This window comes from Ranitomeya imitator, chromosome 9, assembly GCF_032444005.1.
Source record: "Ranitomeya imitator isolate aRanImi1 chromosome 9, aRanImi1.pri, whole genome shotgun sequence".
NCBI classification, from domain to species: Eukaryota; Metazoa; Chordata; class Amphibia; order Anura; family Dendrobatidae; genus Ranitomeya; species Ranitomeya imitator.
In genome coordinates this window covers 28,823,348-28,833,067 of record NC_091290.1, presented here as the reverse complement: position 1 = coordinate 28,833,067, position 9,720 = coordinate 28,823,348, and the positions used below count along the sequence as shown (strand labels likewise).

The 9,720-nt window shown below is 43.1% G+C and overlaps 1 protein-coding gene across 2 annotated transcripts in view; it reads left to right on the top strand.

Moving 5' to 3' along the window:
• The first annotated feature begins 1,315 nt into the window (after positions 1-1,315).
• RASGRP2 (RAS guanyl releasing protein 2) overlaps positions 1,316-9,720 on the top strand; it is a 143,532-nt gene continuing 135,127 nt past the window's right edge. Inside the window, exon 1 of one of the 2 annotated variants that reach the window (XM_069740054.1) lies at positions 1,316-1,498. The gene's annotated coding sequence lies outside the window, so the exon portion shown is untranslated. The remainder of the gene's footprint in view (positions 1,499-9,720) is intronic. The other variant, XM_069740053.1, reaches the window with a different exon arrangement.

The following is a 9,720-nucleotide window of genomic DNA, read 5'->3' as shown; positions in this document are numbered from 1 at the left end:
AGTTGTACTAGGTGAGTGTGAGAGTTGTACTAGGTGAGTGTGAGAGTTGTACTAGGTGAGTGTGAGAGTTATACTAGGTCAGTGTGAGAGTTGTACTAGGTGAGTGTGAGAGTTGTACTAGGTGAGTCTGAGAGTGTGAGAGTTGTACTAGGTGAGTTTGAGAGTTGTACTAGGTGAGTTTGAGAGTTGTACTAGGTGAGTGTGAGAGTTGTACTAGGTCAGTGTGAGAGTTGTACTAGGTGAGTGTGAGAGTTGTACTAGGTGAGTCTGAAAGTGTGAGAGTTGTAGTAGGTGAATGTGAGAGTTGTACTAGGTGAGTTTGAGAGTTGTACTAGGTGAGTGTGAGAGTTGTACTAGGTGAGTGTGAGAGTTGTACTAGGTGAGTGTGAGAGTTGTACTAGGTCAGTGTGAGAGTTGTACTAGGTGAGTGTGAGAGTTGTACTAGGTCAGTGTGAGAGTTGTACTAGGACAGTGTGAGAGTTGTAGTAGGAGGTGAGTGTGAGAGTTGTACTAGGTGAGTGTGAGAGTTGTACTAGGTGAGTGTGAGAGTTGTAGTAGGTGAGTGTGAGAGTTGTACTAGGTCAGTGTGAGAGATGTAGTAGGTGAGTGTGAGAGTTGTACTAGGTGAGTCTGAGAGTGAGAGTTGTACTAGGTCAGTGTGAGAGTTGTAGTAGGTGAGTGTGAGAGTTGTACTAGGTCAGTGTGAGAGATGTAGTAGGTGAGTGTGAGAGTTGTACTAGGTGAGTCTGAGAGTGAGAGTTGTACTAGGTCAGTGTGAGAGTTGTACTAGGTGAGTGTGAGAGTTGTACTAGGTCAGTGTGAGAGTTGTACTAGGTGAGTGTGAGAGTTGTACTAGGTCAGTGTGAGAGTTGTACTAGGACAGTGTGAGAGTTGTAGTAGGAGGTGAGTGTGAGAGTTGTACTAGGTGAGTGTGAGAGTTGTACTAGGTGAGTGTGAGAGTTGTAGTAGGTGAGTGTGAGAGTTGTACTAGGTCAGTGTGAGAGATGTAGTAGGTGAGTGTGAGAGTTGTACTAGGTGAGTCTGAGAGTGAGAGTTGTACTAGGTGAGTGTGAGAGTTGTAGTAGGTGAGTGTGAGAGTTGTACTAGGTCAGTGTGAGAGTTGTAGTAGGTGAGTGTGAGAGTTGTACTATGGCTTATCTTGGGACAGAGGAGGTCACTGCTGATACAGGCACTGAGCTGATTATTGAATTGTAGCTTGTGCCCCCAGGGTGTTGGTGTCAGTGTGACTGGCACAGGGCTGGGCACACACACTGGCTGCTGCTGTGTCTGCTGGGTGGCACTGGCCTCGCTCCTCACATACCAGAGAAGGATGTTGTTGTGTTGGGGTTAAACGCAATATGTTCATTATCTGTTGCTGTTTCCTGGCCAGATGCTGCACAGGGAGGAAGTGCAACTCTCATTCTACCACAGGAGGGGGAGGCTGGGCGCTGAAAAGTGACACAGAGGGGCTGAGTCCCATCACAAGCTCTGGGCTGAGGTAGGTGCACTGCTGCTCTGCTGCCAGGCTGCATGCTGGGGGTTGTAGTCCCTGGCTGCACCCCTCTGCTATGCCTGCATCCCATTACTGCTGCATTCCTCTGGGATCCACTGTGTCTATGGCTTTCTGTGAGTTATTTGTACACAGGTCTCTAATATTGAGGCAGTGTGTTATACACAGGCATTTCTTCTAGTTTAACCCTCGGGGGGCTGCATTTTTTTAACATAAATCTATATAAAACAACAGCTAAGACATGGAACCTGATGACAGGATTGGCTCTGCTACATCAGTAAAATTAGGCTGCGTTCACACTATGCAAAAAAAAAAATAAAAAAAATAATAATAATGAACGCAACCTTTTTATTTTTACACAGCATGGGACACACTCACTGTCATGTAGCTTTTTTTTTTTTTTTTTTTTTTTTTTTAGCCAATACATCCAGCAGAATGCGATGTATAAATGTGAACTGGGGCTTACTGGTGAATGGAGAAGATGGAGAAATATTTTTTTTTTATTCTCTACATACGAGAAAGTTGGGTTGTATCCCCGCATGTGTTGCGGCTTTCAAAAAGCCACGAGACGTGCAGCCGCAGGGACTCGAACATATTTTTCAAGGACCCGAGCATGCTCAGATAACACCTTGTCCCAGCACGCTCGCTCATCACCACTTTTTATAGTTATTTTTTTCTGATCAGTGGCACAAGTGGCAATACATTGGCGTAAATTCTTTGGTGCCGGCCGCTGCTTCCACCACAAACAATATTACCCTGTACCTGCTGCTGGTTTATACTGGTCACAGTGGGAGTTACTTGAATCTATATTGTGAGCGCCACCTAGTGGTGACCGTGGGCTGTCTGGATTGTGTCATATGAGGGCCATTTATTTATTTATTATTTATTTTAAAATATTTAATATAAAAATGAAGCAACTTTCAAAAAGGAAAAATAAAAACTATTGATGAATGCCAGGGGCACATGGTTATTCCCAAAATGATTAGTTATTCGCTAACCATAGATCATTCGGACATCAGTGACTTTTCTTGTATGCAACAATCGGTCCGAGTTTCATCAGAGTTTTTTTTTTATCAGAGTTTCCCCATAGTTTAGTCAGTGTCAGTTTTTACCAGCAAAAATTGGTCAGAGTTTCATCAGATGAAAAAACAAAATAAAACAAACCGATGGAGGTTTCTCCAGCTTCTCCTATCAAACAGTCCATGAAAAATGACAGCACACGGATGGCATCTGAGTGCGTCCTGATTTTTTTCACGGATCCATTGACTTGCATTGTCGGGTTTGACCTAACACTTGGATCAAGTCTCTGAACTTTTGTTCGGACCACTGAGTCTTAGGAAAAAATCAGACTTGTGATCCACACCATAGACTATCATAGGTATGAGTGCTGTCCGAGAAAAATATAGATGTCACTCGCACGAGAAAAACTGACTTCTGAAAGGGGCCCTAAGGTGCGGAATAATTAAATTGATGGGGTCCATTCTTTTGTATGATAGAATACAATCGCTTCGAATGCGGTATAATATGTTTCGCCAAAAACTATGGCACCTCTGAGGCTCCAACACAGATGTGAACCTCGTCTAAGATCTTGCGCTCCTTTTTATTCACGTTTTTTTTTTTTTCAATGAGATATTGTGCTGATTTGGGGAAGGTCTTGCTTTACGTAACTTTAGAAGTTTACTCTCTGCTCTTTTGCACTTTTAATTTGATCAATTACCAAAACAAACATGTATTTCTTTATCCTCGCTTTCCCTGGTAAATTTGTATTTTATGTGTGGGAAAAATGCTGAAAACTTAAGATAGGTTTTCCTAGATGGGAAAAAATGCCTAAAGGGGGAATGGCATAAAGTAAAAAAAACAAACAAACCTTCATTTACTAACTTAATAAGTCCCCCTGCGGCCTAGCGACATCTCTCTCCAAGGTAATGGTTCTTTTATCATTTTTTTCTGATCTGGAAAAACTCCTGTATGTTTGACTGCTCACTATCTATCAGGCCAGTCTCACACGTCCAGATAATTCCGGTACCGGAAAAATCGATACCGGAATTATCCGTGTCCGTGTGCTTACGTTGAACATCAGTGTGGCACACGTGCGGCAGCCCGTGTGCCGACTGAGGACCACACGGACCGTGCAGGAGACAGCGCTACTGTAAGCACTGTCCCCTGCGTGCGGTGCTGAAGCCGGTATTCATCCCTTCTTCCCAGCAGCGTTCGCTGGAAAGAAGGAATGAATAATCTTTTTTTTAAATTTATTTTTGTTTTTAAAATAAAGTTGCCGGTAATCTGCCCCCTCCCACCCCCTGTGCGCCCCCCCGCTGGCATTAAAATACTTACCCAGCTCCCTCGGCGCTTACATCCTCTCAGCGTCGCTGCTTGTCCTGTATGAGCGGTCACGTGGTGCCCTATGGGAGGTGGAGCCGCATATTCATCACTGTAATGTGCGGCACCGCGTGACCGCTCATACAGGACAAGCAGTGATGCTGAAAGGATGTAAGCGCCGAGGGAGCTGGGTAAGTATTTTAATGCCAGCGGGGGGGAGTGGGGAGGGGGGGCACAGGGGGTGGGAGGGGGCAGATTACCGGCAACTTTATTTTAAAAACAAAAATAAATTTAAAAAAAAGATTATTCATTCCTTCTTTCCAGCAAACGCTGCTGGAGAGAAGATATGAATGGCGGCTTCAGCACCACACGTGGGGGGGACAGCGCTTACAGTAGCGCTTCTCCTGCACGGCACATGGACTGCACACGGGCAACATCCGTTTGCGGTACGTGTTTTACACGGACCCATTGACTTTAATGGGTCCGTGTAATCCGTGCGCTCCCACGAACACTGACATGTCTCCGTGTTTTCCACACGGACACACGGTCCGTGAAAACACGCTGACATGTGCAGAGACACATTGATTTTAATGTGTCTACGTGAGTCAGTGTCTCCGGTACGTGAGGAAACTGTCACCTTACATACTGGAGCCACTGACGTGTGAAACCGGCCTCATTTTTAGTGGACAGCCGGCAAACAACCCAAAAAGTTGTAAGCATATTGACATCCAAGCCAACTGCCCCAAACGTGCAGGGACTGTCCCAACTATTAGAAATAATCATGACATTTTTACTGTGTCCAGGGATTAAAAAAGGCTCTGTCCACACAAAGCCAACTTAAAATTTGGGGTTTAGTTGAAAATTGGTGGCTGACTCAGACAGGAATAAAGGCAGATCTAAAGCATTTCTAAATTGCCAACACCAAAGTTCATAACCATACCGTGGTCATCTTATGGGATAGTAAACCATAAACACTCAATATCTATGTTTAAATACCCAAATACCCTTCAGCAAGGTTCGGCGTTAGCTCTATGTACCTCTGTCTGTTGGAAGTGCCAATAGTCAACTAGTTTCTTCTTGGAGGATTGCTGGCATGAGCTCTCGTGTCATCTTAAGCTAAGTATACTCCCTCGTTTGTCCTCCTGCTTAGTCTTTAGTTGTAGTGGGGGCTGACTGGCGCTCACCCTGTCGCCTCCCTATCCAGGACGTATCGCTAGAGGAAGTCAGGGATTCTGTTCCTCCTGAGCGATAGGTGTTTAACCTATTTAGGGATGTTTAGGGCAGACAGGGTGTTGCCAGAGCTGCCCAGGGGTCTCCACTCCCCACTTTCCTAGTGTCTGGGCTTCCCCACCTTCTTCCCGTTGTTGTGCACCTAGCTTCTCACTCAGCATGACAGCATGTCAATGGTGAATAAACTATATAGAATAAAACTTGACTTGAACTTTAGTAATATTTTTATGTAGTCTGCCATTATATGAAGATTCTGATGCTGAAATAAAAATACTGACTTACCGAGATAAGTTCTTCTTTCCGGGTTGTAGCAGGAATTTGCAGTTCTGCAAACATGGCAGTTTCTGTGACAGTTCCCATGATTTCATTTCCATCTCATGTCTATGAACAGGTAAAATTCTAAGGGTAAGTTCCAATATCATTGGTGAGGAAGCAGAAAGTCCCATTGTTACCACCTAGAAAACTGCAGTCGTGACTCGTACCCCTTTCCCGCTTAGTGGCACAGTATACACAGTGATAGAGAAAATGTCTCGGGTAGGAAGTTGTTCTAGCAGTAAGGTCGGTTTTATCCAACATTTATGGCTCCATTTTGGACCACCATGTATTGACTGGTCGTGGATCTCCTTATCTGAGCTTTAAGGGGTTGTCCAGACTTGAGGTTCACGTCTTCATAACTGTAGACTTGGGAATCCTCTCTGTGTACACAGTGCGCTCTGTCAGGATTAGTCAGTGCCACAGGCGACATTCCGACTAGACGTGTCCATCTTCGCATCTTCCTTTTCACTTGTAATGAATGAGGCCGAACACGTCTAGTGGGCATGTGACCGCATGTATGCGAAATGTATTTTTGCGGACATGGGCTCGCTTCGCGGTTGTGCTGGCACTGTAAAATCCTGACTGTGTGCACACTGGGCGCTATGAGGATTCACCAGACTGCAATCACATAGAGCGACTCCAGACTTGAACCCGAAGCATGGACAACACCTTTAACAGCCTCATATTTGCATATGAGGCTTTTGAGTCCAGGTCAGGAGACCCGCAGCCAGTCTGCACATTATGGACCGGGAATGTCTGATGTGTGATACCAGCTCAATTTACTATATATATCCAAGGGATCGTGTGCAGCACGAGACCACTGTAACGAGTGACCTCAGTGGTCCCGCAAATTTATCGCATGTTAATCGAGAAAGAAAAATAAACAAAAATGTGCAAAACCTACAAGCAATAAAGGGAACTTACTCTAATACTTTGTTTTATTATAAATCTATAATTCTTAAGGAAAAAAAACTATAAGTAACAAAAAAAACTTTGTTGTATTAATTGTCCATAGTAAAATTAAAACAGAGGAAAAAAATATATTTCCATAAAAAAAGGTAACAGGGCTACGTAACTCACGTAACAAGGTTACGTGAGATAACAGCCCTATGTGTCCTGAAAGAGAAAAATGCAAAATAATTTTATTAGTCCTTAAAATAAAAAGTTATGTTATTTACACAACCACGTATGCAAAATACACAGTTTAATTTCTGGGTGGAGCAGATCTGCTTAAAAAGTGCTTCAAATCAGGGCCATGGAGCCTTTTTAAGGCCGGTTTCACACGTCAGTGGCTCCGGGACGTGAGGTGACAGTTTCCTCACGTACCGGAGACACTGACTCACATAGACACATTGAAAGCAATGTGTCTCAGCACATGTCAGAGTGTTTTCACGGATCGTGTGTGCAAAACACGGAGACATGTCAGTGTTCGTGGGAGCGCACGGATTACACGGACCCATTAAAGTCAATGGGTCCATGTAAAACACGTACCGCACACGTACGCTGTCCGTGTGCAGTCCATGTGCCGTGCAGGAGACAGCGCTACTGTAAGCGCTGTCCCCCCCCACGTGGTGCTGAAGCGGCCATTCATATCTTCTCTCCAGCAGCGTTCGCTGGAAAGAAGATATGAAAAATCCTTTTTTTTTGTCCTCATGTTTAAAATAAAGATCCCTGTCGCCACCCCCCTACCACCCCCTGTGCACCCCTCCCCCCCCCCGCGTCCTGTCCTCGCCACACCTTCTCCTGTATGAGCGGTCACGTGGTGCCGCCGATTACAGTCATGAATATGCGGCTCCACCTCCCATAGCCGGGTGAGTATTTTAGTAACAGGGGGGGGGGGGGGGCGCACAGGGGGTGGGAGGGGGTTGGGGACAGGGATCTTTATTTTAAACATGAGGACAAAAAAAAAAAAGGATTTCTCATATCTTCTTTTCAGCGAACGCTGCTGGAGAGAAGATATGAATGGCCGCTTCAGCACCAGATGCAGGGGACAGCGCTTATCTTTAGCGCTGTCTCCTGCATGCACCGTGTGGTACCCAGTCGGCACACGGGTGGCACACGTGTGCCGCACGTGTGCCACACTGATGTACCACGGGAGCACACAGACACACGGACACGGATAATTCCGGTACCGATTTTTCCGGTACCGGAATTATCTGGACGTGTGAGACTGGCCTAAGGCGGTTTTGGACTAGAAAGTGGCTATGTATTCCGACGGCATCTTTAATCCGACGGCAGAGCCACTGGGGTTTTCTTTCACAAAACCGCTTAATTAAAAAGCCTTTTTCCCGTAATGGCTCCTCCAGCAATTTTGTTTTAGTTTTTGCAGTGGCATCTTTTTCCTATATCGTCTAAACAAAGTCGCCCAAAGAATGAACATGTGCCTTTTTTTTAACTGCTCCAGGGTTTCAGAACTATGAAGCGGTTAGAAGACGTAACAAAAGACTGAACATGTGCACAGCAATGTCGTTTTTACATTGCTGTGGATTCTTACCATTTTTTTTGAGAGTTTCACCATGCTTTTTCAGGCGGAATCATCCTGAAAAAGATGTCATGTACACACAGCAAAGAAGGGGAAACTCTTCAAATGCTGCTCGAAAACTCAAAACTTCTCAAAAACTTGGAGTTTCTGCTCAAAAGCTGTATCCAAAACTTTGCAAAAATACTCTGCGTACGTAAAGCCAAAGAGTAAGCATTTTCTGGAGCAGTTTCCACTAGAAAATTTGTTGTTTTTGACCTCCTCAAAAACTTATTGTTTTTGACCTACTCACAAATTTGTTGTTTTTGACCTCCTCAAAAACTTTTTGTTTTTAACCTCCTCAAAAATTTGTTGTTTTTGACCTACTCTCAAATTTGTTGTTTTTGACCTTCTCAAAAACTTTTTGTTTTTAACCTCCTCAAAAATTTGTTGCTTTTGGCCTCAAAAACTTGTTGTTTTTGACCTACTCTCAAATTTGTTGTTTTTGACTTCCTCAAAAACTTTTTGTTTTTAACCTCCTCAGAAATTTGTTGCTTTTGACCTCAAAAACTTGTTGTTTTTGACCTAATATCAAATTGGTTGTTTTTGACCTCCTCAAAAACTCGTTGTTTTTAACCTACTCATATTCTAAAAGTATAAAAGTAGCAGCACTATGGAAGAGATTTTTGCAAAATCTCATGTGCATGCTGTAGAGAAAATCTGCAAATGTAAATTAACCGGTGGTGTAGAACTGAAATCCGCAGTATGCCAATTTTTCTTGTCGATTACCTCGCAAATTTCAAGATACAACAAATCAAACAGCATTTTTGACGCTGCCTTTTCTCTGTGGAAAGTTGTGTGTGCACATACCCGCACAAAAGGCATGGCAGGGACCAGGAAAGTAAAATGGCACATATAATATGTCTTATTATTTTACCCTACTGGAACCTGTTGGGGGTTTTCTCCGGCGTTTCACATTATCATATAAATTACACTTTTGAAACACTCGGCGTTCACACATACAAAGTAGATCATTGCTTGCAGAGTGACATGGAATTTTTGGAAACATGATTATTTTCATTAGGCTGGTGCATGCTGTAAATGATTAGAGTACGGCAATGTTTTGCTGTCATGTATTTGGATGGTAGGAGCAATCAGATTTAAGGCTTTGTTACACTTTTTAGCAACGTCTGTTTTTAGTCCGCAACAAAAAAACCCCACTGTGAATTTTATACATTTTTTCCTGTTTCTTGTGCCGTTCTATGTTTGTTGACTCATGTTTTTCATCACACATAATTTTATTTTTCCCATAGAGAAGCCTTTGGAGTAATGCATGACACACACCCCTGTGTTTTCAGAAAAAATGGCCAAAATGGTGCAATAGTAAAAATACCAACGTGTGTTCAATCTAACATTCGGCTGTAGCATTGTTTAAACATGGCAAAAAATATAGGAAAATATACCCCAAAAAGCATCATTTTTCGATTATGTACAATGACGAAAAAAATTTTAATTTGTTTTTCATTTTTTTTTTTTGCCTTTTTTTCGCATTTTTTTTTTTCCCACGGCAAAACCTGATCTCTTGGCAGGAAAGATGCTGCAGAAAAAATAAGTATGTTTTCCTTGTTTTTTCTTGCCTTTTGGCAGAGTTTTTTTGTGCGGCGGTTTTAACTTTAGTGTTGAAAAAACTCCTATTCCATAGAATCAGTTTTTGGCATAAAAAAAAACAGAGCAGAACCCAATAACTGTGTTTTTTGGTGCGTTTTTTCAAGTCAGTGGGTGAAAAATGATGAAAAAATGCTGAAAGACGTGACATTCTCTATTGTCCAAAAAAACCATGCAAAGCATAAAATACTGCTGACGAAAAAACAATGTGTGCATGAGATTT